General features: G+C 33.7%; 1 pseudogene; it reads right to left on the bottom strand.

Moving 5' to 3' along the window:
- The window catches only part of LOC107913216 (callose synthase 3-like), a 45,367-nt pseudogene extending 18,065 nt beyond the window's left edge, over positions 1–27,302 (bottom strand).
- Positions 27,303–27,514: the final 212 nt, after the last annotated feature.

Raw genomic sequence — 27,514 nt, 5'->3', positions numbered from 1 at the left:
GAGGACCGAAGTTCTCTAGAAGGGTCTCCATTCACTAAGGAACAATTAGAGCATCTATACAAGTTTTTTCAATCACTACAGTTTCGGATAAATTCTTCTATTCCTAACTTATCCAATAATCCTTCTTCATCTTTTGCCCAATCAGGTACTGATTTTTCTTTTTTTTCAGTGTCAAGTCTTGAAAAACAAACACGTGGATCGTTGATTCTGGAGCTAGTGATCACATGACTAGTAGTCATTTTCTTTTTTCAACTTACACACCTTGCACAGAAAACAAAAAGATCAAAGTAGTAGATGGGTCCTTCTCGGCAATAGCCGGGAAAGGCACTGTTAAAATTTCGTCTTCCTTTGTTTTACATAATGTTTTACATGTGCCAAATCTAGCTTGTAATCTCATATGGGTCAGTAAATTATCCAGTCCTCAAATTGTCATGTTATATTTGACTCATCTATGTTTTAACTCGGGAAGGATGATTGGCAATGCTAAAGAATTTGGTGGAATTTACTTTCTTGAAGATGACCATCTAAGTCAACCAACAACTACTTTATATTTAAATTCTATTTCTGATTTTAATAAGGATTTAACATTATAGGCTTGGACATCCTAATTTTTACTATTTAAGATATTTGTTACCTAATCTATTTAAAAATAAAAGTCTTTCTTCATATCATTGTGAATTTTGTGAATTGACTAAACATCATCGGTCATTCTTTCCACCTCAAAAATATAAAGCCTTCAAACCTTTTTCGTTAATTCATAGTGATGCTTAGAGACCTTCAAGAGTCTCGACTTTTTCAGGAAAACGTTGGTTTGTCATATTTATTGATGATCATACTCGACTTTGTTGGATGTTTTTAATAAAAGATAAGTGTGAAATTAAAAATGTGTTTCAGTCTTTTTATGCTATGGTGAAAACACAATTTGGTGTGAAAATAGAAATATTTCGGACTAACAATGGTGGGAAATTTTTTAGCTACCAATTAGGTGTTTTCTTAACCAAATATGGAATAGTCCACCAAAGTTCTTGTACAAATATACCACAACAAAATGGGATTGCAAAAAGAAAAAACCGACATCTTTTGGAAGTAACTAGAGCTTTAATTTTCACTAGTCAAGTACCACGTTATCTTTGGGGTGAAGCCTTGTTAACAACTACATATCTTATTAATAAAATGCCCAGTAAAACTCTAAATTATAGAACTCCTTTTCGTATCTTTAAATATAACTTTCCTAACTTTAAATTAATCACAGATTTATCCCTCTGAGTTTTTGGGTGTAGTGTTTTTGTTCATCTTCACAACCAAGGTAAACTAGATCCTAGATAAAAAAAAATGTGTCTTTGTTGGCTATGCTTCTAATAAAAAGGGTTACAAATGTTATGATCCAATTGATAGGAAGATTATTGTTACCATGGATGTCACATTTGTTAAAACAAAATCTTATTTTGATTCTAATCTTCAAGGAGGGAATTATTCTAAGGAAGATTCTATAATTGATAAATAAAAGATTAGGAATATACAACATAAGAATTCTAATAATAGGGAAGGCGAATTTATGATTAATATAGAAATTAATGATGTTAATGTTAATGAAAAGGAGTATGAAGGTGTAGAGTCTGATCATGAGAATAAAAAACAAGCAAAGGAGCTAATTGTTTACTCAATAAGAAATCGAAATCAAGGAAGTGGAATCCACCAGATTCATCACCAAGAATCCAACCCGCAAGATCCTGTTAAAAGTACAGGTAAAGCTCATAATCCAGCCAATGAATTTTCTGATTTAGATATTCCAATTGCCAAAAGAAAATGTGTTAAAAATATTGTCAAATATCGCATGTCTAACTTTGTATCCTATAAAGCCTTGTCTTCGACATTCTTAACCTTTGTTTCGTGTCTCGATACTGTAAAAATACACAAAAATGTGAAAGATGCTTTATAGGTTCCTGAGTGGAAGGAGGCTATTTTAGAGGAGATGCGTGCTCTTGAAAAAATAGGTACATAGGAAACAATGAAATTACCTGTAGGGAAAAAAACAGTGGGCTGTAAATGGGTGTTCACAGCCAAATTCAAACCAGATGGATTTTTAGATAGATACAAAGCTCGGTTGGTGGCTAAAGGGTACACTCAAACATACGGGATAGATTATCTTGAAACATTTGCTCCAGTAGCCAAATTAAATTCCGTTGAGTTCTTTTATCAATTGCTGTTAATCTTGATTGGTCTTTACAGCAGCTGGAAGTGAAGAATGCTTCCCTAAATGGGAAGCTTGAAGAAGAAGTCTACATGGATCCTCCTCCAGGTTTTAAAGAAAATTTTGGAACTTGAGTATGTAAACTTAAGAAATCTTTGTATGGTCTAAAACAGCCTCCTCAAACTTGGTTTGAACGGTTCACTCAAGTTGTTAAAAAATAAGGTTACTTACAAGGGCAAGCTGGTCACGCAATGTTTTATCGACATTCACAAAAAGGTGGAATAGCAGTTATTATAGTTTATGTCGATGATATCATTCTTATAGGAGATGATGTGGATGAAATAAGGCGTCTCAAAGGAGCATCAGGCATTGGAGTTTGAGATCAAAGACTTGGGCCCTTTGAAATACTTTCTTGAAATGGAAGTAGCTCAATCAAAGAAGGGTCTTGTGGTCTCTCAGAAAAAATATGTGATTGATCTTTCAAAAGAGGCTGGGATGAGTGGTTGCCGCCCAGCTGACACACCAATTGATCCGAATGTAAAATTCGAAAATAAAAAAGGTCGATTAGTTGATAAAGGGTAGTACCAAAGATTAGTTGGTAAGTTAATTTACTTATCACATATAAGGCCGGACATAGTTTTTGCAGTGAGCTTAGTGAGTCAATTTATGCACTCCCCAATGGAGGAACATGAAGAAGCAGTGTTTCGAATTCTAAGATACTTAAAGAGTTCACCTGGAAATGACTTATTCTTCAAGAAATCCAAACAAAGAGAAATTGAAGCTTATACAGATGCAGATTGGGCAGGCTCAACAATAGATAGAAGATCTACATCAGGATACTGTACATTTGTTTGGGGAAACCTTGTGACTTGGCGAAGCAAAAAACAAAGTGTTGTAGCAAGAAGTAGTGCAGAGGCTGAGTTTAGATCAATAGCTCAAGGAATTTGTGAAATGGTGTGGTTAAAAAGAATTATGGAAGAGCTGAGTAAACCAATAACTTCACCAATAAAGTTGTACTGTGATAGCAAAGCTGCCACTAGTATTTCTCACAATCCAGTCTAACATGATAGAACTAAACATGTTGAGATTAATAGAAATTTTATTAAGGAAAAGATTGAAGAAGGCCAAATGTGCATGCCGTTTGTTCTTTCAAAACAATAGATTGCTGACATTCTCACCAAAAGACTCTCTAAGACAAACTTTGATTTTCTTGCAAGCAAGTTGGGCATGATTGATATATATGCACCAACTTGAGGGAGGGTGTTAAAATATGTATATAATTTAAATTTATTTAGGTAGATAAATCTTATTTAGGTAGATAAGTTTTATTCATATTCTAGGAATATTTTTATTTTATCTTTAGTAGTTTATTAGAATAAGGGAACTATTTTCCCAATTAGGATTAGGACTCTTTCTCTATTTAAGTTCGGTTCTTTAGTTAATAATAATAGAACAGTTTTATCAAAAACTCTCTTGAAAACTTTCAATAACATCCTATTTATATATCAATAATTGCATAAAAAAGTAGTACAAGAAAGCTCTCCCAATTTCCTATCCAATCAACATGATATGCTCTTAGTTAAAAACCAATTTGATGTATAAGAAAGTGTAAACAATAGTATTAGAATGAACCAATGAATCTAGGAGAAAACTTACGAAAAAGAAAGCATATTGCGAACTTTAGGTGCAGCAGGCATGTCCATAAACAAAGAATTTGAGAAGAAAGAAATTCTCCTCCTAGCATCTATATTAGAGGGTACATCCATTGCAGATTCCTTTGTGGTAAGCAATAAATAGAGCCAGTTGATCTACAAAAAAAAAATGTAACATTAGGCACCCAACCTAAAACTGATTGACAGTAGGTGAAGGGACCGAACTTTAATATAAGTCATAGTCATAGAGGAACGCAATACTTAATTAATGTGGGCTAACACCACTAACACTCCCACTCACGTGTAGCTCACAGGGCCAACACATGGACAACCTCACCAAGGATCGTCAACATCACATAGGGTAGGGCAAGGCACTAATACCATGTTCAACATCCAACCTAAAACCAATTGGCAAGAGGCGCGGGAGCCCAACTTTAATACAAAACCACAAGGAACCTAATACTCCACTAATATGGGATAAAACCATTTAATAATCAGAAAAGCACAACAAAGAGCTCACCTTTTCTCTCCATGCTTCTGAAACAGGAGTTGGAAATTTGATAGCTCCAGTTGAAGCAAATAATTGATCTAACTTTTTTGTATCAAATAATTGATGAAGTGGATCTGGATTCATCCCATCATGCCCAGACCCTCCATGTTCCAAGCTTGAGAGGAAAAAGGATGAAATAAAATAAAATAATAGTAAGTTATGGCACTAGAACATACATGTGTTTGAGGAGACATGAAGATGCCAAACCTAGAGAATTCTTCCTCTGCCATTATGTCCTTTGTCACAATCTCCAACATGTCCTGGAAACAAAGTACCACTTGACCCCTTTCATCTTGCTTATTTTCCAACTGCAAAAATCAACATGGTTATATAGGAACTTCCTATTACACCCAAATGCAAAAGGTATGAAATCATCTTGAACCAAATTAATTTTCAAAAATTACCAAGAGTTTTATCAACTTCACAATGTGGTCACAGAGACTAGGAACGGCACTCATTTTGTAAGTCTTAATTAGACTACCATCTACTATACGTTTGTCAACTTTGAAAAATATGTCATCTATAACCCTGGAAACACATTAGGATCAATATAAATGAAATTAAGCAACAATATGTTTCACAAAATAATAATTCGAACAAGAGAAAATTGCAGATTAATTAAATATTTGGCTAAAAGTCTAAGTTAAAAAGAGGCTTGCCTTTTCTCACGCTGCCCTTCAACTAAAAACCTAATAATGCTTCGGAATGAAGCATAACATTCACGAATTGCACAAAACATGTAAGGATCAGCTTCAATCCGCTTTTGCAGCTCTCTATCCCTGCTATCACTGTCCTTGGCCATGTCTAACGCTATTGGGATCTACATGAAAATTCACAGCTAAAATCAAGATACTCAACTCTAAAGATCACCAGAGAATTTGATGCAAACCTTGCTAGCAAGCAAAAAAGGTGGCCACTGGATTTGATCTAAATCACGATCTGCCCAATAGGGAACAAGCAACAGATTCATCTCCCTAAAAATAAAACAAGCTCAATACATAGAAACAGTAAGATGAATGTAACACGTATATAACATGGAGCACAGAGTGTAAATACTTGTTGCTTATAAGATCCTCCTCCCGAAAACTACTGATAATTTTGTTCCACAACTGAGCGAATTTTGCAGCCTCTTTCTCTTTATTAGACAGTGGCTGAGAAATAGAACAGTATTAGATGGAAAGTGTATTTCTGTGATTCTTCAGCCAAAAACTCAGAGAGATAAAAGTTTATAGTATATAATATTAAAGAGATTTGACCTGCCCAAAGCTGAGAGAGAAAAAAAGCCAAAATCCTTTTTTCTTTTTCTCGCTCTTATCCCCTGGAATTAAGCAGTCATTAAAGCACCAGGCAATGATCCAAAACGAGACCGGAGCATTCCTAATGTTCGAATCTGGAGTTCAAAAAAATATATATAGAAATAATATAAATGTACAAACACTGGAAAGGAAAAACAATTAATATAGATTCTAAAGAGATTCTATGATAATTATAAAGAAGCAGAGAATGAGAGGATTTTCAATATATTTAAAAAGAAACTGCCACGTTTCATTAGGTGAAGTTTACAAAATAGAAAGAGGCCATATGTCCTACATCATCTACATAAAACAAGTGAATAGAGCAAAGAAATGGTTGACCACCACCATCGTGCCTGTTTCATGAAAATGCTTGGCAAAACCAAGACATTTTCATTGGAAAATTTTGAAAAATAAGCACGCTAGGAAAAGGTAATAGAAAAACAATGGTAATAATTAACTAGTTATGTAGAGCTCAACTTACCTCTCCAAGGCGTCGAAATGCACCATAAATGCCTCCAAATAATGTAGAGAATATTGCATACCAAATCTGGGTATCCATAAAATAGACCTTGAAAAGTAAAAACCAGCAAATTAGACCTTGAACTATCAGAGCCAAGTAATGACAAAAAAACATGGATTAATTATGATCAAGAGATATGGCATACAAGAATGATTGGAGCCCAGAGAGCAATCACAACGCCTATGTTGTTCCTTGCTGCAATAAATGAAATCAAGAAATGAACTTCCATGTTCTCGAAAAGTCGAAAAGATAATAGATTGACATTTTTTAAGAGTCATACCTTGGGGGAAAAATTCATGCCATTGGAAATGCCTTATCCGAACAGACATAATAGCTTTTGTGGGACCAACTAAAGGTTTTATCTGTAACACCAAAAGGAAGAAGTGATGGATTATTCAGTCTCTAAAAACACATCAAATCTGACATGCTAATCAAAGAAGGAAGATGCAAAAGATCTTTTTAAGAATTAAAACAAGAGAAACACCAATGAAAGTGATTCTAGGTAGCCTTAAGCATAGGATCATAATAATCTTAATCATGGCCAGCCTTTTGGTGCCAATCTTTTGGTTGATTAATGATCAGTGCAAAGAAAAGAAAAGAAGTATGATTGTTCGTGGCAGTTTAGAGTGAAATGAATGGAGGGCACACCTCAATATAATAACTGAATGCCAATTTAGTGATGATAAGTAGGACCCAAAACATTGTATACCTGAAAGTTCAAATACAAATAGAAATCAAATATCCCAAATAGTTGCCACAAAAGTAAATTGGTAGATCCTACAAACATTTAACTCTTACTTGAAGAGAGAAAATGTGCTCTCATGCATTCCCCTACCAACATAGAGACGAGGCTGAAAGATTCAAGCAAGGGAATAAGTGAACAAGAGAAGAAACAAATTTGAGAGAAGATGATGATATAAGAGAAGTTATCACTACCTGTGACCACCACATCATAAGCATCACAATCTTGTAGTGTGAACTTTCAAGGAATCGACGAACAAACGGAAAGAGAAACAATAGTGCAGCCAGCATATTTGGTGACAAGTAAATCACAACAGCTAAAATGAACAAGGAAGGTGAACTTGAGGTACTGCCAAACCAGCTTTGGATTGTTCGCGCAATTCCTGAAGGATTGTCTGAAGTATAAGCATAAGTAACGGGCAGAACAATCACCCATGCAGCTGCTGTAACAACTTTCAATATGTATCTTAACTTAACATGAAATGACATGCTCTGCTGTGCTTTCCAACTAAGGATTACATCAAGGACAGCTGCAAAACATTAAATAAATATCAGTAGAAACTTCAACATAGCTGGTATGCAATAAGATGGAAAGGTTGTGCAAATAAGCCTTAAACATGTATGCATAGACCCACAGTAAAACAAGAAAATTCCAATTTAACTGATACACAAGCATGCAGGTTAAAACGCCAGACATAATAAAAAACGCTCGATAATAATTGGCACTTCAAAACAGCCCCAATAGTATTTGGCGCCTTAAATTGGAGGCTTTCATTAACCAACAGTATATAACAGATCAAGACCAGTCATATTATTAGTGATGATTAAAAAGATGGAAAGAGTGAACCAACAATGTGCATGTAAATAACATAAGGTTAGCCACTTCAAATGCCAGAAACAGTCCGTACAGTAATAATAGGTTATCTACAATATATAAACAAGGAGGAGTTGCATTAATACAACCAAGAATTGTGATCTACTTGAAGTTACAATTCAGCATGCAGAAAAAGTTACCGACTTGAAGCAAATCTGCCAGCTCAGTAAATGTTTCCTAACTACAAATATTTATTGTCACCCATGCATGAGATCTAGGAACAAGGTTTTAGAGTTAAAAAGAAAATCGCTTCATGCTAAGGACTTGAAGATAATTCACCAGAGTAACCACAGAATTCAGAAAGCAACAGGATGCTTTCTTTTCTTTCTAATCTTAATAATGGCTTCTCTACCATTTAAAAGGTTTGTTCCACCTAATCAAGAAAACTTGTATTGCCAACAACTAAAATTATAATGATAGACAATAACGTAAGATTAACCGGATTCACTCACCTTGGCCAAGCTTTAATATAGCAGCAGTAATAAAGACTGACAGTACTTTCTTGAACACATCACCTGTAAAGATGGAACTTGGTTGACCATTGCCATTCCAAGCAACAATGATCATAACCTTGCACGAATCAGACAATATCAACACCATGGCCAAAAAATTCTCAAAGGAAGAAATAAAATAATTTGCAAAATTGTCAAGTTTTACCTGCAAGCAAAGAATGAAAAAGCTCCACATTCGATCAAAGCTTCTAAAAACATGCCAGAATGAGCGTATCTCAACAAAGTTAACTTTCCCCACCCATCGGTCCCTAGTAGCTTGTGGCTTCTTATCCTACACGCATGCCACAAAGTGCGAACAGTAAATATGATAAGAGAAATTATTCTTGGTAAATAACAATTAGACAGGTGCAATTATTGCTACCTCCTAACTTGTTTTTGGCAACCAACACAACTTGAAGTCTCCACAGCAAGTTGGAGTTATAGACTACATCAATTCCCTTAACCACAATACCATCAAAATAATGACTTGTATACCATTATGGAAAATAGGAAACAGAACATTTGAGACTCATGAGAGACAGGACATTGGCATTTATTCAACTCTAATGTCCACTACAGAGTAATTGACCCAGGCAAATCAAGCAAATACAAAACATGCAAGCTAGAACCAATAATAGGACAATTTGCAAAATTACTTGAATTGTCACAATAGATTTAATAGTCCAAAAATTCCGGATGCAAGAGCAGGGAACCATAGATAAAACAAACTCCTAACTCCCAATTGAACATTCTTCTTTCTATTTAACAAATGCAAGGAGGTGTGTTCGATATCCAAAAATTGTTTAAATATGTATATATTTTAAATTTATTTAGGTAGATAAATCTTATTTAGGTAGATAAGTTTTATTCATATTCTAGGAATATTTTTATTTTATCTTTTAGTAGTTTATTAGAATAAGGGAACTATTTTCTTTTATATTTTAGTAGTTTATTAGAATAAGGGAACTATTTTCCCAATTAGGATTAGGATTCTTTTTTCTATTTAAGTTCAATTCTTCAATTAATAATATAGAACAGTTTTATTAAAAGCTCTCTTGAAAACTTTCATAGTATCAGAGCTAGGTTAAAATCTCTAGTAACATCATGGTTAAAACAACCTTTACTAGAGATAAGAAAAAACCTTGGTGCGATCATTGCAAAAATATTGGCACACTCGAGAAACGTGTTGGAAGCTCCATGGAAAACCGAAAAATGGAAGGAAAAAGAGTGGCAATGGTCATGGTTCACAATCAGGGGATAACAGAGCTTTCCAAACAACTAATGGAAATTATAAGGGCCAAAGTTCTCTAGAAGGGTCTCCATTCATTAAGGAACAATTAGAGCATCTACACAAGTTTTTTCAATCACCACAATTTAGAATGAATTCTTCAATTCCTAACTCATCCAATAATCCTTCTTCCTCTTTTGCCCAATCAGGTACTGATTTTTCTGTTTTTTTCAGTGTCAAGCCTTGTAAAACAAACACATGACTCGTTGATTCTGGAGCTAGTGATCACATGACTAGTAGTCATTTTCTTTTTTCAACTTACACACCTTGTGCAGGAAACAAAAAGATCAAAGTAGCAGATGGGTCTTTCTCGGCAATAGCCGGGAAAGGCACTGTTAAAATTTCGTCTTCCTTGGTTTTACATAATGTTTTACATGTGCCAAATCTAGCTTGTAATCTCATATCGGTCAGTAAATTATCACAGTCCTCAAATTGTCATGTTATATTTGACTCCTCTATGTGTAAGTTTCAGGACATGGTCTCGGGAAGGATAATTGACAATGCTAAAAAATTTGGTGGAATTTACTTTCTTGAAGACGACCATCTAAGTCAACCAACAACTACTTTATGTTTAAATTCTGTTTCTAATAAGGTTATGATTTGACATTATAGGCTTGGACATCCTAATTTTTACTATTTAAGATATTTGTTACCTAATCTATTTAAAAATAAAAGTCCTTCATATCATTGTGAATTTTGTGAATTGGCTAAACATCATCGGTCATTCTTTCCACCTCAAAAATATAAAGCCTCCAAACCTTTTTCGTTAATTCATAGTGATGTTTGGGGACCTTCAAGAGTCTCGACCTTTTCAGGGAAACGTTGGTTTGTCATATTTATTGATGATCATACTCGACTTTGTTGGGTGTTTTTATTAAAAGACGAGTCTGAAGTTAAAAATGTGTTTCAGTCTTTTTATGCTATGGTGAAAACACAATTTGGTGTGAAAATAGAAGTATTTCGGACTGACAATGGTGGAGAATTTTTTAGCGACCAATTAGGTGTTTTCTTAACCAAACATGGAATAGTCCACCAAAGTTCTTGTACAAATACACCACAACAAAATGAGATTGCAGAAAGAAAAAACCGACATCTTTTGGAAGTAACTAGAGCCTTGATGTTCACTAGTCAAGTACCACGTTATCTTTGGGGCGAAGCCTTGTTAACAGCTACATATCTTATTAATAGAATGCCCAGTAAAACTCTAAACTATAGAACTCCTTTTAGTCTCTTTAAAGATAATTTTCCTAACTCTAAATTGATCACAGATTTATCCCTCCGAGTTTTTGGGTGTGGTGTTTTTGTCCATCTTCACAACCAAGGTAAACTAGATCCTAGACCAAAAAAATGTGTCTTTGTTGGTTATGCTTCTAATAAAAAGGGTTACAAATGTTATGATCCAACTGATAGGAAGATTATTATTACCATGGATGTCACATTTGTTGAAACACAATCTTATTTTGATTCTAATCTTCAGGGAGAGAATTATACTAAGGAAGATTCTATAATTGATCAAGAAAATATTAGGAATATACAACATAGGGATTCTAATAATGGGGAAGGCGAATATATAATTAACACAGAAATTAATGATGTTAATGTTAATGAAAAGGAGGATGAAGGTGTAGAGTCTAATCATGAGAATAAAAAACAAACAAAGGAGTTAATTGTTTATTCAAGAAGAAATCGAAATTAAGAAAGTGGAATCCACCAGATTCATCACCAAGAATCCGACCCGCAAGATCCTGTCAAAAGTCCAGGTAAAACTCATAATCCAGTCAATGAATTTTCTGACTTAGATATTCCAATTGCCAAAAGAAAAGGTGTTAGAAATATTGTCAAATATCCCATGTCTAACTTTGTATCCTATAAAGCCTTATCTTCGACATGCTCAACCTTTATTTCGTGTCTCGATACTGTACAAATACCCAAAAATGTGAAAGATGCTTTACAGGTTCCTGAGTGGAAGGAGGCTATTTTAGAGGAGATGCGCGCTCTTGAAAAAACAAGTACATGGGAAACAATGGAATTACCTGTAGGGAAAAAAACAGTGGGCTGTAAATGGGTGTTCACAACCAAATTCAAACCAGATGGATCTTTAGATAGATACAAAGCCCGGTTGGTGGCTAAAGGGTACACTCAAACATACGGGATAGATTATCTTGAAACGTTTGCTCCAGTGGCCAAATTAAATTCCGTTAGATTTCTTTTATCAATTGCTGTTAATCTTGATTGGTCTTTACAGCAGTTAGATGTGAAGAATGCTTTCCTAAATGGAAAACTTGAAGAAGAAGTTTACATGGATCCTCCTCCAGGTTTTGAAGAAAAATTTGAAACTCGAGTATGTAAACTCAAGAAATCTTTGTATGGTCTGAAGTAGTCTCCTCGAGATTAGTTTGAACGATTCACTCAAGTTATTAAAAAACAAGGTTACTCAGAAGGGCAAGCTGATCATACAATGTTCTATCGACATTCACAAAAAAGTAGAATAGCAGTTATTATAGTTTATGTCGATGATATCATTCTTACAGGAGATGATGTTGATGAAATAAGGCGTCTCAAGGAGCATTTAGCATTGCAGTTTGAGATTAAAGACTTGGGTCCTTTGAAATACTTTCTTGGAATGGAAGTTGCTCGATCAAAGAAGGGTCTTGTGGTCTCTCAGAAAAAATATGTGATTGATCTTTTAAAAGAGGCTGGGATGAGTGGTTGCCGCCCAGCTGACACACCAATTGATTCAAATGTAAAATTCGAAAATAAAGGTCGATTAGTTGATAAAGGGCAGTACCAAAGATTAGTCAGTAAGTTAATTTACTTATCACATACAAGGCCAGACATAGCTTTTGCAATGAGCTTAGTGAGTCAATTTATGCACTCCCCAATGGAGGAACATGAAGAAACAGTGTTTCGAATTCTAAGATACTTGAAGAGTTCACCGGGAAAGGGCTTATTCTTCAAGAAATCCGAACAAAGAGGAATTAAAGTTTATACAGATGCAGATTGGGCAGGCTCAATAACAGATAGAAGATCTACATCAGGATACTGTACATTTGTTTGGGGAAACCTTGTGACTTGGTGAAGCAAAAAACAAAGTGTTGTAGCAAGAAGTAGTGCAGAAGCTGAGTTTAGATCAATGGCTCAAGGAATTTGTGAAATGATGTGGTTAAAAAGAATTATGGAAGAGCTGAGGAAACCAATAACTTCACCAATAAAGTTGTACTGTGATAGCAAAGCTACCATTAGTATTGCTCACAACCCAGCCCAACATGACAGAACTAAACATGTTGAGATTGATAGAAACTTTATCAAGGAGAAGATTGAAGAAGGCCAAGTGTACATGCCGTTTGTTCCTTCAAAACAACAGATTGCTGACATACTCACCAAAAGACTCTCTAAGACAAACTTTGATTTTCTTGTAAGCAAGTTGGGCATGCTTGATATATATGCACCAACTTGAGGGAGGGTGTTGAAATATGTATATATTTTAAATTTATTTAGGTAGATAAATCTTATTTAGGTAGATAAGTTTTATTCATATTCTAGGAATATTTTTATTTTATCTTTTAGTAGTTTATTAGAATAAGGGAACTATTTTCTTTGATATTTTAGTAGTTTATTAGAATAAGGGAACTATTTTCCCAATTAGGATTAGGACTCTTTTCTCTATTTAAGTTCAATTCTTCAATTAATAATATAAAACAGTTTTACTAAAAGCTCTCTTGAAAACTTTCAAAAATTGCTCTGCAACAATCGGAGGTGGGAAAGAGAAAGACTAGAGATCCAAAAATATTCTCACTCCATTTTTTTCGTTAAGTTGTTCAATTGGCAGACAAAAGAAATCAGCATCAGCACGCATTGGCCAACCCAATCGGAAGCAATCAACAGACCTAAAATTAAACAAAGGTAAATAAATCGCTGGGTATAAAAATGTCGAGAGATAAAACTCATGAATAAAAAATCCATACCAGAAGTATTCATTTAAATCATCGTAATTTCTCCATTGTGAATGCTTTGATTTCCCTCGTTTACTCCTTTCAGCTTCCTGCAGTGAAAGTCAATTGTTTCAGGGTTGGGAAGACGAATTCTCCAACATCATCACCTTTTTTAGTAAAATGGCACACACACAATAAGAGAGAGAGAGATGGATGCAATAAATAGACAGGACATGCATATGGTACCCTTCGAATAACTTCATAGATGGGTGTAACAACTTTCTGCAGAAAAGCTTCCTCCTCTCCTCCATAGGCTGGCTGGATGTTTTCTCCAGTCAGTGGACTGACATTTCCAGCCAGCATACCATAAAGTTCAAATGCCATCTGCAATAAACAAAGGGTAGCAGCATTTAATATCTACAAAATTAAGATAGATATGTGAAAGCACAAACCAGGCATCATACAGAAATTGCATTTATGTAAGGAAACAAATTACAAGGCTAGTTTTCATTTATCAACATTGACAAGCCACATGTTGAGGTGTCCATGGCTCAGGCTAGGTCACATATACTGAACCTTTCATTTTAAAAACCAAGATCGAGACAGGCTTATCAATTTACATACTGGTTATGTACACCAGCAAAATATTGTATATCAACATTTACACAGAAGTTTTGGAATTAAAATTAAATAAACATGTTATTACTTATTAATAACAATGACTTTTTTTTCTTTCTTTTACCCTTCCGCTAAAATGAATTCTTGGATCTTCATATAGCTCCAACTTTTTACCTTTTTTTGACTGAAACAAGGCTAACTTTTATTCACCAAAGCTAACCAATCAGCTTTCTTTATCACCAGCCAATCATCGGCTCCAATCATGCCCGACTCTCTTGGTAGTCAGTTGAGGGGGCCTTTCCCAATGGATATTACATCACAATTCACATATTCTGCAAAATCACAATATTCTCTGTTCACTTCTTCGCTGCCGTAACTCAGAAAAGGCCCCGTCACAGCACTCTCAGTAGAAAATCCACCTTATTACCATCAATTGTTTGCGCTTTTTTTGTCATAGTCAATCCAAGATTGCTTCTCTACCAACCATCAATCTTACAAAGACATAATAACATAATCTTAGGAGTTTTTGTCATCATCAATCTAAGATTGCGCCTCTACCGGCCATCAAGCTTGCAGGTAAGGATGTCCAAATTTTGGTTAAAACCGAATTAACCAACCAAACCGATCTAATTCGGTTAACCGGTCAATTAACAGGTCGGAAGTAGATTAATGATTTTTTGGAAGTTCGGTTTTCGGTTCAAAATCAGGTAATTAACTGAATTAACCAAACTTAATTATGTAGTGTTTTTAATTATGTAGTATTTTAATACTTAAATTTTCAGTTAATTCCATTAATTCGGTTAACTTTAAAGACAAATGAACATTATCAGTGTGTTTTTTTATATGTTCTATACTTGTTTTAACCAAAAAACCAGAAACATATAAATTTCGCTTAATTCAACTAACCGACAGAATTAAAAGAAATATTTCGATTCGGTTAACGGTTAAATTATTATACAGTTCGGTTAAATACTAGTTACTTGTCGTGGCATACTAAGGTAATCTTATGATTAATTTTTATCTAGTTTAAAACAGTTTTAAATTATTTTTTTATCTTATTTCTATTTTGAATGTAATTGTCTATCTTGAATAAGCTCAAATCTAAATATCTATGCCCAAGCCCCAACGCATAAAGCAAGCCAAGCCAGCAGTTAAGGCAAACAGTAAACCCTTGGACACCTATGTCTACATGATGGGAACAATGTCATTTCACTAACAGTATTAAAATATGGGCAGAGAAAACTTATATTAGTTTGTCCAATCATAATAACATGGAATTTAACTTAAAACCGATTCAAAATGAATCATGAGAACTCAACAACATTAAAGTATCCCCAGGAGATCCCAAACTTAATCATTAAGATTCAATTCTTACCAATCTCATTCATATTAAAGAGCCCAAAAACATCCAAAATTTAATTATCATAAATTTGTGTTTAGCACCACCTTCATTTGCCTCAAATTTAAGAGTGACATGAGAACTCAACCATATTAAAGAATCCCTAAGAGATTCCAAACACAATCATTAAGATTCACTTTTTACTAATCTCATTCATATTAAAGATCCCAAAAACTTCCAAAACTTCCAAAATTTAATCATCATAAATTTGTGTTTAGCACCACCTTCATTTGAGGCCCATATTAAAGAATCCCTAAGAGATCCCAAACATAATCATTAAGATTCACTTTTTACCAATCTCATTCGTATTAAAAATCCCAAAAACTTCCAAAATTTAATCATCATAAATTTGTATTTAGCACCACCTTCATTTGCCTCAAATTTAGGAATGATAGGCCTATGCAATTGTAAGTACTTGATGTTTAGGACAAAACCTATCTCCTACTTCATGGCATCAATGTAAAGCATAAGCAAAAGAAACCCTCTTAGAAAGGTCAATAATGAGGGGACAACTTTGTTAAAATTTTGCAAATATATTACTTGCACTCTCATATGAAACACTACTTTACCAACATGTGAAGTATTACTTACACTCTCTTATTTGTAGTAGGCCCAATATTAGCAATTTAACAATTTTGCATCATTAAAAATAGAGAGAGTAGCAATAACAAACATAACAAACTAGGAAACAAGCAAAATGGATTTTGAAATAGTAACAACAACTAGATAAAAGTGAATAGGATTAACTTAAATATAAGATGCAACAATTCCAAACTTTGCCAATGTGTGACATATTATTGACATGCTCGCTTATATGTATATGACCAATATTATCAGTAGCAATTTAAACAATCTTGCATCATTAAAATATATGGAGTAGTAACAACAAACATAACAAGCAAGGCAACACCCAAACTAGGCTTTGAAATAGTAATAACAACTAGACCTAAGTAAAAAGAATTAACTTAAATATAAAACACCACAACCCAAACTTAGCCAATTTGCAATAACAATACTCAATTCATCACTAAAAATGACTGCTATATGCATTTATAATGGCAATATCATACGCATGAAAACTTGAGTGTAGCACGATGACTTAACCAATTTTACAAATGTATCAGTTATCAACAATCATCATTCAAACTAATAGAAATTAGCACCGGATGCAATTCAAAACCCCAATAGCATATTACCAGTTTTGGCTACAAAGAACTAACATTTTATAAACCTCACATCATGCATCAAGTCTGATAACCTCTTGTAAATAGCGAGAGAGCAATGCAATACTATCAAAGGATGACCTATTCTAATTTAACATCTACCATCCAGGGCACCAATGAAAACATTCAAGTGTAATAATGTCCAATTCCACAAAAACAAAATTTCTAACGACTAAAAAACAAACTTCATATCAGTTGCTAATTTTTTCTTATGGAAGTCAATCTAAATAATGCCAATAATACAAGAAAGAGAAGTAAGGTCAAAGAAAATGACTATTATCTCCATACAATTATAGCCAAACCTGACCCCACTTATTTAAAACTACATGAGTAGGCACATTTATGGCCGGAGGGGGGGGGATAGAGTGTTTAGAGCATACATGATGATAGATGTAGCAAAGGCATTCTGGCATGAACCTCAAGTTTGCAGCTTCACCCCATATTAAAAGGTACAGGCCCATGTATAATAATTTTCTCTGTTGCACTTCCTGCTGAATGGTGGGCAACCTGCAGATTTAAATATCAAGAAGAATTAAGACAGAAAAATATGAGATACCTATTTATGCTGATATTAACTTATTTCATAGCATGCATTTCTCTTAAAAATATACTCGAAGCAGCATAAAAGCTTCCATTGATGACTAGTCCAGCCAAATATTATTGCTTGATAATAGTTTAGCATCTCACCAAAGACTACTTTTGCGATCCAAGTACTTGCACCACTTTTTGTAGTTCTTAAAAAGTTTCTTCATCACTTCTGTCAGTGCATGGTCATCCAACGGTGCAAGAAAAAAAAAAGTCACAATTTTAATCCACATAAAAGCACCAAAATTCAAGCAAGAAGATAAGATCCAAAACATTTTTAACCGACCCAGATCAAGAATTTTGCATCTTTACTCTTCGAGAATTTAGATTATGTCCAAAGGATTTGCTTGTTTTATGCTTTCCCATAATAGTTCATAAATCATCACTACAGCTTTGATAAACCTTTGCAAATTAAAATTTTCAATAAATTTTCTCGATGCATTTATAACTGATTTTAGATATGACTTAATGAAAGATGTAAGATGAAAAAGTGTAGAAAAACTTACTGCAGCTAAAAACTACTAAATGTATTGAGTTACTTTTATTCAAGGAAAATTCTGTTATTCAATTACATTAATCTTATATGCTCCTACTAACCATAATTATCTTCCTTCTAAACTTTTGATAAAATGAAAAGATACCTATAAAACTATCTCTCTTATGAAAGGTTGAATATAGAATCTACTTGAACACAATTTTCAGTAGCTTACAAAAAAAATTACCATATCATACATTTAGTGCTTCTAATTTTCAAATCAATGCTTAATTTTTCAGTGTTGAATTATTTCTATTTAACAAATAGCACCTATAACAGTTTTGGCAGAAAAGGAAAAACCATATTGCTCACTTGGTGGTGCCAAGAGTGACATGACACAAGGACTTCAATACAAATCTATAAGATAAAGTTGTGAAATTATCTTGAAAAAAAAAGAGAGAAATCATAATTATATACTAACATTGTTGAAATATGTGAAACCCATATATTTTTGGGGATATATTTTAAAGTTATTTAGGTAGATAAATCTTAAAATAAATCATTTGAGATATTCTGAGATTATTTTATTTTGTCTTTTAGTAGTTTATTGGAATAAGGGAATTATTTCCCTTATCTTTTAGTAGTTTATTAGAATAAGAGAATTATTTTCTCAATTAGGTTATGACTCTTTTCTCTATTTAAATTCAGTTCTTTAGTTAATAAAATATAGAACAGTTTTATTAAATGCTCTCTTGAAAACTTTTATGGCATTTGCGCTACGTTAAATCTCTAGTAACATCATGGTTAAAACAGCCTTCACTAGTGATAAGAGATCCAACAATCAAATAGAGGTAGAAAGTTCTACCGTTGAAACAACTACCGAGAGGATAATGACTCAATGGACAGAGGCATCTCACCTCTGTTTTCAGCTGACATCTCAGAAGCTGAATGGCAAGAATTATCTGAAATGGTCGCAACCCGTAAAGTTAGCAATTGATGGGCGTGGTAAGCTAGGTCATTTAATTGGAGAAGCCCAAGCAACCACAAGTGGGTGATCTAAAGATGAGCAAGTGGAGGTTAAAAAATTCTATAATAATTGCGTGGCTTATTAATTCCATGGAAGCATCCATAGGTAACCTTTTCTTTTTCTCCCGACTATTAAAGATGCTTGGAATGTTGTGAAAGACACCTATTCAGATTTAGAAAACGCTTCACAAATCTTTGAATTAAAAATAAAACTCTAAAAAGATAGACAAGGGGAAAAGGAAGTTACTTTTTATTATAATGAGATGATGTCTCTTTGGCAAGAACTGTGTAAGTGTTATAATGATGAATGGGAACGTCCCGCAAATGGTGTAAAAGCTATGATAAAATAAAAGAATGAACGAGCTCATTTATTTCTAGCTGGTTTAAATAGAGAATTTGATGAAATGAGATCTCGGGTCTTAGGAAAAAAACCGCTTCCAAGAGTCCGTGAGATTTTTTCTGAGGTTAGAAAAGAAGAGACAAGGAGAAAAGTAATGTTAAGGCCAAGATTTGAAGCTAATGATGATAATTCAGCTCTTGTAACTGTCAAAAATAATGCTGATAGTGAAAAAAGAAAAAAAACCATATGTGATCACTGAAAAAAAATTAGCACACTCAAGAAACGTATTGGAAGCTCTATGGAAAATCGACGAATGGAAAAAAGAAGGGTGGCAATGGTCGTGGTTCACAATCAGGTGATAGCAGAACTTTCCAAACAATTAATGAAAATTATGAGGGCCAAAGTTCCCTAAACGGGTTTCAATTCACTAAGGAACAATTAGAGCATTTACACAAGCTTTTTCAATCACCACAGTTTTGAATGAATTCTTCCATTCCTAACTAATCCAATAATCCTTCTTCCTCCTTTGCCCAATCAGGTACTAATTTTTTTGTTTTTTTCAGTGACAAGTCTTGTAAAACAAGCACATGGATCGTTGATTCTGGAGCTAGTGATCATATGACTAGTAGTCATTTTCTTTTCTCAACTTACACACATTGTGTAGGAAACAAAAAGATCACAAAGTAGCATATTGGGTCATTCTCAGCAATAGCCGAGAAAGGCACTGTTAAAATTTCGCCTTCCTTGGTTTTACATGATGTTTTACATGTGTCAAACCTAACTTCTAATCTCATATCAGTCAATAAATTATCCCATTCCTCAAATTGTCATGTTCTATTTAACTTCTCTATGTGTAAATTTCATGACATGGTATCGGGGAGAATCATTGGCAATGCTAAAGAATTTGGTGGAATTTACTTTCTTAACGACCATCTAAGTCAACCAACAACTACTTTATATTTAAATTTTGTTTCTAGTTTTGATAAGGTTATAACTTGGCATTCTAGGCTTGGACATCCTAATTTTTACCATTGAAGATATTTGTTACTTGATCTATTTAAAAATAAAAGTCATTCTTCATATCACTATGAATTTTGTGAATTAGCTAAACATCATCGGTCATTCTTTCTACCTTAAAAATGTAAAGCTTCCAAACCTTTTTCGTTAATTCATAATGATGTTTGGGGACCTTCGAGAGTCTCAACTTTTTCAGGAAAATGTTAGTTTTCACATTTATTGATGATCATACTCGCATTTGTTGAGTGTTTTTATTAAAAGATAAGTCTGAAGTTAAAAATGTATTTTTTTTCTTTTTATGTTATAGGAAAACACAATTTGGTGTGAGAATAGAAGTATTTCGAAGTGACAATGGTGGGAAATTTTTTAATTGCCAATTAGATTTTTTTTAACCAAACATGAAATAGTCCACTAAAGCTCTTGTAAAAATACACAACAAAATGGGATTGCAAAAAGAAAAAACCGACATCTATTAGAAGTAACTAGAGCCTTGATGTTCACTAGTCAGGTACCATGTTATCTTTGGGGCAAGGCCTTGTTAACAACTAAATATCTTATTAATAGAATGCCCAGTAAAACTCTAAACTATAAAACTCCTTTTCGTCCCTTTAAAGATAACCTTTCTAACTCTAAATGATCACAGATTTATCCTTCCGAGTTTTTGGGTGTAGTATTTTTGTTCATCTTCACAATCAAGGTAAACAAGATCCTAGAGCAAAAAAAAATGCATCTTTGTTGGAGTTGCTTCTAATAAAAAGGGTTACAAATGTTATGATCCAATTGATAGAAAGATTATTGTTACCATGGATGTCACATTTGTTGAAACAAAATCTTATTTTGATTCTAATCTTCAAAGAGGGAATTATACTAAGAAAGATTCTATAATTGATAAAGAAAAGATTAGGAATATACAACATAGGGATTCTAATAATGGGGAAGGTGAATTTATGATTAACATAGAAATTAATGATGTTAATGTTAATGAAAAGGAGTATGAAAATGTATAGTCTGATCATGAGAATAAAAAACAAACAAAGGAGTTAATTGTTTACTCAATAAGAAATCGAAATCAAGTAGAATCCATCAGATTCATCACCAAGAATCCAACCCGCAAGATCCTGTCAAAAGTTCAGGTACAGCTTATAATCCAGCCAATAAATTTTCTGATTTAGATATTCCAATTTCCAAAAGAAAAGGTGTTAGAAATATTGTCAAATATCTCATGTCTTCGACATTCTCAACCTTTGTTTCGTGTCTCGATACTGTTAAAATACCCAAAAATGTGAAAGATGATCTACAGATTCCTGAGTGGAAGGAGGCTATTTTAGAGGAGATGCGCGCTCTTGAAAAAATAGGTACATAGGAAACAATGAAATTACCCGTAAGGAAAAAATCAGTGAGATGTAAATAGGTGTTCACAACCAAATTCAAACAAGATGGATCTTTAGATAGATACAAAGCCCGCTGGTGGCGAAAAGGTATACTCAAACATGCGGGATAGATTATCTCGAAACATTTGCTCCAGTAGTCAAATTAAATTCTGTTAGATTTCTTTTATCAATTGTTGTTAATCTTGATTGGTTTTTACAACAGCTAGATGTGAAGAATGCTTTCCTAAATGGGAAACTTGAAGAAGTTCACATGGTTCCTCCTTTAGGTTTTGAATATAAATTTGAAACTCGAATATGTAAGCTCAGAAAATCTTTGTACGATCTAAAGCAATCTCCTCGAGCTTAGTTTGAACAGTTCACTCAAGTTGTTAGAAAATAAGGTTACTTACAAGGGCAAGTTGATCATATAATGTTCTATCGACACTCACAAAGATGTAGAATAGCAGTTATTATAACTTATGTTGATGATATCATTTTTATAGGAGATGATGTGGATGAAATAAGGCGTCTCAAGGAGCGTCTAGAATTGGCATTTGAGATTAAAGACTTGGGTCCAATGAAATACTTTCTTAGAATGGAAGTTGCTCGATTAAAGAAGGGTCTTCTGGTCTATCAGAAAAAATATATGATTGATCTTTTAAACAGGCTGGGATGAGCGATTGCCACCCAACTAACACATCAATTGATCCAAATGTAAAATTCGGAAATAAAGAAGGTCAATTAGTTGATAAAGGGTAGTACCAAAGATTAGTTGGTAAACTTACTTATCACATACAAGGCCAGACATAGCTTTTGCCGTGAACTTAGTGAGTCAATTTATCCACTCCCTAATGAAGAAACATGAAGAAGTAGTTTTTCGAATTCTAAGATACTTAAAGAGTTCACCTGGAAAGGGCTTATTCTTCAAGAAATCCGAACAAAGAGGAATTGAAGCTTATACAAATGCAGACTGGGCAAGCTCAATAATAGATAGAAGTCTACATTAGGATACTATACATTTTCTTGGGGAAACCTTGTCACTTGGAGAAGCAAAAAACAAAGTGTTGTAGCAAGAAGTAGTGCAGAGGCTGAGTTTAGATCAATGGCTCAAGGAATTTGTGAAATAATGTGGTTAAAAAGAATTATGAAAGAGCAAGAAACCAATAATTTCTCCAATGAAGTTATACTATGATAGCAAAGCTAAAATTAGAATGCTCACAACTCATTCCAACATGACAGAACTAAACATGTTGAGATTAATAGACACTTTATCAATGAGAAGATTGAGGAAGGTCAAGTGTGCATGCCATTTGTTCTTTCAAAACAACAGATTGCTGACATAGTCACCAAAGGGCTATTCAAAACAAGCTTTGATTGTCTTGTAAACAAGTTGGGCATCATTGATATATATGCACCAACTTGAAGGAGGGTGTTTAGGTAGATAAATCTTAAAATAAATCATTTGAGATATTCTAGGGTTATTTTATTTTATTGTTTAGTAGTTTATTAGAATAAGAGAATTATTTTCCCTTATCTTTTAGTAGTTTATTAAAATAAGAGAATTATTTTCCCAATTAGGTTATGACTCTTTTCTTTATTTAAATTCAGTTCTTTAATTAATTAAATATAGAACAGTTTTATTAAATGCTCTCTTGAAAACTTTCAAACATCGGTTAATATGGGTCCATTTTTCACCACACCAATATATTTAACCAAATAAAATGTCAAAATCAAAATATCAAATATATTAAAGAGAGAGAGAGAGAGAGCCATAGTTTGGATAAAAATTCAACACTGAAATTGGCAATATATAAGATAAAAAGAGGATAAACATAACCATCACCGTTCTAATATGTCATAGAAAGTTCATGCTCATTAAGAAAAACAGAACAAAGTTAGCCACTTAACAAACACACCTTGGGTTGTTGATCAGGCTTTGGAAATTGTCTTATGTGAACATTGGCAAGCAATAAGATCAAATGTTCCCTCTGATTTGCCACGTTATCTTTCTGAAGAAATCACAACTAAGATATGAGTACAGGTCCAAAAAACATATTGAACCGACTCTTAAACAATATTCTATTGTTAATTTACTCTAGTCAATTCGTTTTTCACCTGAAACCCAAACATTTCTTGAAGCCAATCTAGGATGTCTTCATCTTTCTTTCTCTTGTGATCATTGGGCCATGGAAGACCCCTTGTGTTACGAAGAGCATAAACAGCTGCTTGGATCTACATTTTGGTAAATAACAATATGAGAAAAAGGCAAAGTAAATTTTTAGTTCAAAAATACGAATTCAAAACATACCTCAGGGTATTGCATAATAGCCTGGTTTGCACTATCAGGATCAAGAGGAAGGATGTTGTAGGGGACCAAAATCTGTGTTTGTTCTGCAACTTTATCTTGAGCTTCCAGAATCTGCATAAACCTTAATAATTATAACCTCCTTCGCATATAGAATTTTGAAATTAGTAGTTCATAATTTTCTAGCAAATTAGTCATAGCTAGTGAAAGATATCTACATCAAACAAGATACCATCAAAAAATGATAACAAGTCAAGAAATCTAAAAGGGTACCTCACGGTCAACTTCAATAGATTGTGTCAAATTGACAGCCTTTAAAACCTCAAAGAGAACATTCGCAGTCTGGTATGCTTTAGTGAGTTGTGCCCTACAACAGAACAAAAAATTTACCATCAAATGAAAAACTGCTAATAAAATTTCCACAAAAACTCATCCAAATAACTTGAATATTAAAAATATCACCATGTAATCTGATGACTTACCGATCAGCCTTATCAGCAGCATTTGTCAAGGCCTCGATGCATTTTTTGTAATAGTGTTGATAAAAACTTTGCATTTCACGAGCATCACTTTTCTTAACCCTTCCCTGTAAAGTTGGATCATTCTCCTGTAATAACAAGATCATATCTCCTCATAAGAACAATAACAAAAAAAGGGATGTGAAACTAGAAGTATAAACATGTACAAATGAAAACATGCAAGGATGCTTTGATAGTCTAATCTGGTAACTTCTAAGAACTACATAAGATCAAAAAAAATAATATACTTTGCTAAAGCCATTAAGTATCAGATAAATTAATTTGAAAATTCCAGCTCATGATGATTTTTAAACAAATATTGCATGTCCTTTTCTATGTTCCAGGGAAATATAAGCAATTTGTCATGTTTCATGTACAATAAATGTCTATTGTCACAACTAAGCCTCATGTCACAAATCACTGTTAGGAAATAATCACCCTTGGGCTTATCAGCACAAAGCATCTAATGCAAAGTTATGTATGAGCTAACATAAGTTTCCATAAAAAGAGATGAGCACAAAAATTCATTAAGCAAAAAAGACAAACAAGCTTACAACAGATGCATTCCATGCATGAGAGAAAGGAAGAAGAGAGACAATAATTTAGAGCTAGTTTAACACAGAGCCTCAGAGGAATTCTAATACAAGTGAAATTGAACAAGCAGATAAGCTCATTCTCAATTAGCCAATTTGTGAAAAACCTTCTGGCATGCGTAGATTTCCGAAAAAAAAAGAAACAAACTGCAGGAATGGTAAATCACATTCATAAGAAGAAGCCAAAAGCCTGGAACCGACTTTCAAACCGACTTTCAACTGATCCCAAAGTTCTAAAGAACAATTCTAACAACAACAACAAAATTTATTATAAAACAGTCTATGTTCCCCCTCCCTTGTATAAAGCATTTTAATTTCTGCATGATAACTCTTACTCTAAGAACATGTTTAACAAAATACAATTTTTTGACGGTGTGAAAGAAGTAAAGTGAACGGATGATTCATTATTTGCCCACAGATAATTAAACCCCAATGCTTATAAAGCACACCTTTATTGTCACACTAATCTACCCAAATTGCAAAAACATTTCTACATTTCAAAGGCCCTTCAAATATATGCTAAGCAAAATCTTTAGATGCAAACACAACTATACTCACTCTTTCAAGACGCTGAAGGAATGCAGTTTTAAATTGGCGAACACCGCGTCCATTAGAAGTGGGATCCAACCTGTGAGCTTTCTCAAATGCATAGAATCAGCCTACAAAGAATACCATAAATTCTACTTAAAACTGTAGACAATATAACAGAATCACACAGCTCGTAACCATGAAGTATGAAGCAGATTAGAGCAAGAATGAAAAGAAATAAGCTATTCCAAGATGCTTATTACTAAAAATAGACATATAAATAAACATGCTTATAAATGTAAAAAGTATGTTACAAACATAAAATAAGGAATTTTATATATCAGCCCCAAAGCAAAACTAAGTATGTAGTGATGTCAAACATCCACTAAATTACCGACACTCCAAAAAAGTATGATTTTAAGATCTTGAGGACAGGAAACGGGAAAAAGTATTATTTCTTGACCATTTGGGTGAAATAACAGATCACAAAATTTCATATTTTTTTTAGATACTCTTAATATAACAACAATAGGACCAAAAAATCCATTTTTAAACAATATATAATTGGAAACAACCAAAAGCTAGATAGGTATATATTCCTAACCAGAGTAAGTATCTTAACAAGAAAGTGATGCAACTAAAAGCAAAAGTACTACAAAAATAATTAACTCAGTGAAGTAGAAAACAGCATGCACCAACATGTCAAGAGACAAGACACTATGTATATCTTCACAGGTATGTGCAAAAACACCGAATGTATATCCAGCAGCACAATAAGGGTTAACAAAGCTGGTTAGATTTATTGTTATTCAAAACTGATCCAGAATAAAGCTAGCTCATACTAACAGCTAGAAACAGACATTAAAATAATACTGCAAGTAACAAAAAAAAATAATACTGCAAGTAACAGCATTAAGTAAAAATCACACAAAAATCATAATCATATACGAAAGCAAACTAAATAAAAAACTTACAGAGGTAAGCCACCCTTGGGTTGCTTGATTCGACCTCATTGGCAACACGGAGAATGGGTGCAATCTCGCTAAGAGAAGATGGCACCACCTCACTGTCAAAAGCGGTCTCTCCTAGATTACCAGCAGTCTGCGTTCGGGTGATCCGCCTCATCAGCTGTGACTGATCTGACCCCCTGCTCGAGGACATTTTTGCCCTCGTCTTCCACTCAAAATCTCAACAAAGAAAAAAGGAAAACACTCACTTCCCTGCGACATAAAAAAACATCCTTTTAGAAACATATAAGTACAACATCAGAACCAAAATTTAACCCCTAGTTCAACTTAAACAAACAAAACAAAAAAAATAGAAGCCAAGAAAGCAAAAGCAAGTAAATCTAGCATTCGAAAGAGAAGAAAAAGACGGGTGAGAGCAAAGAAACTACAGTAACGCCTAGTAAAAATTAACAGATCAAGCAAAGTAAAACCCTAATCGAACATCGTAAAATAAAGTAGCTGGGAAAAGAAAGTGACGTACTAGATCACTAGAAAGAAGATTTTAAGCTACTAAACCATCTGCATAAATAGGAACAGGTTAAACACTGGACCAGTAAAGGTAATGTGAGGAGAAAATTAGAAAGAAAAACTGCATTATAGAGTGAGAAACAGAAGGGCGGCTACTTTAAGCTACTTAACCTCAATGGGAGCAAAGCAGAGAGTGAAGCTAAGAAAAAACACAAGTCTACATTACAACCCACACCTAAGGTCTTTCTGGTAAGTGGATTCAAATTTCCAAACAGTGGTAAGATTCTTTATGATCCCAAGTAGAGTTATTGGGGAAAAGGAGAATGTAGCCGTTTCAAAAGCATGAAAGGACCATTTTATCCTCAGTAAATTCATTATTTTTCAATATTTATTGATACTATATTTCATCCTCGGTGTTGAAAAAAGCAAAGGCAAATCAACCAGAGATAATGTATGGTAATTTCAGAATTCTCCCCTTTTTGTTATGTAGCGCGAAAAAGATTGAATT

This window comes from Gossypium hirsutum, chromosome A08, assembly GCF_007990345.1.
Source record: "Gossypium hirsutum isolate 1008001.06 chromosome A08, Gossypium_hirsutum_v2.1, whole genome shotgun sequence".
Taxonomy (NCBI): Eukaryota; Viridiplantae; Streptophyta; class Magnoliopsida; order Malvales; family Malvaceae; genus Gossypium; species Gossypium hirsutum.
This window is presented reverse-complemented; position numbering and strand designations above follow the sequence as displayed.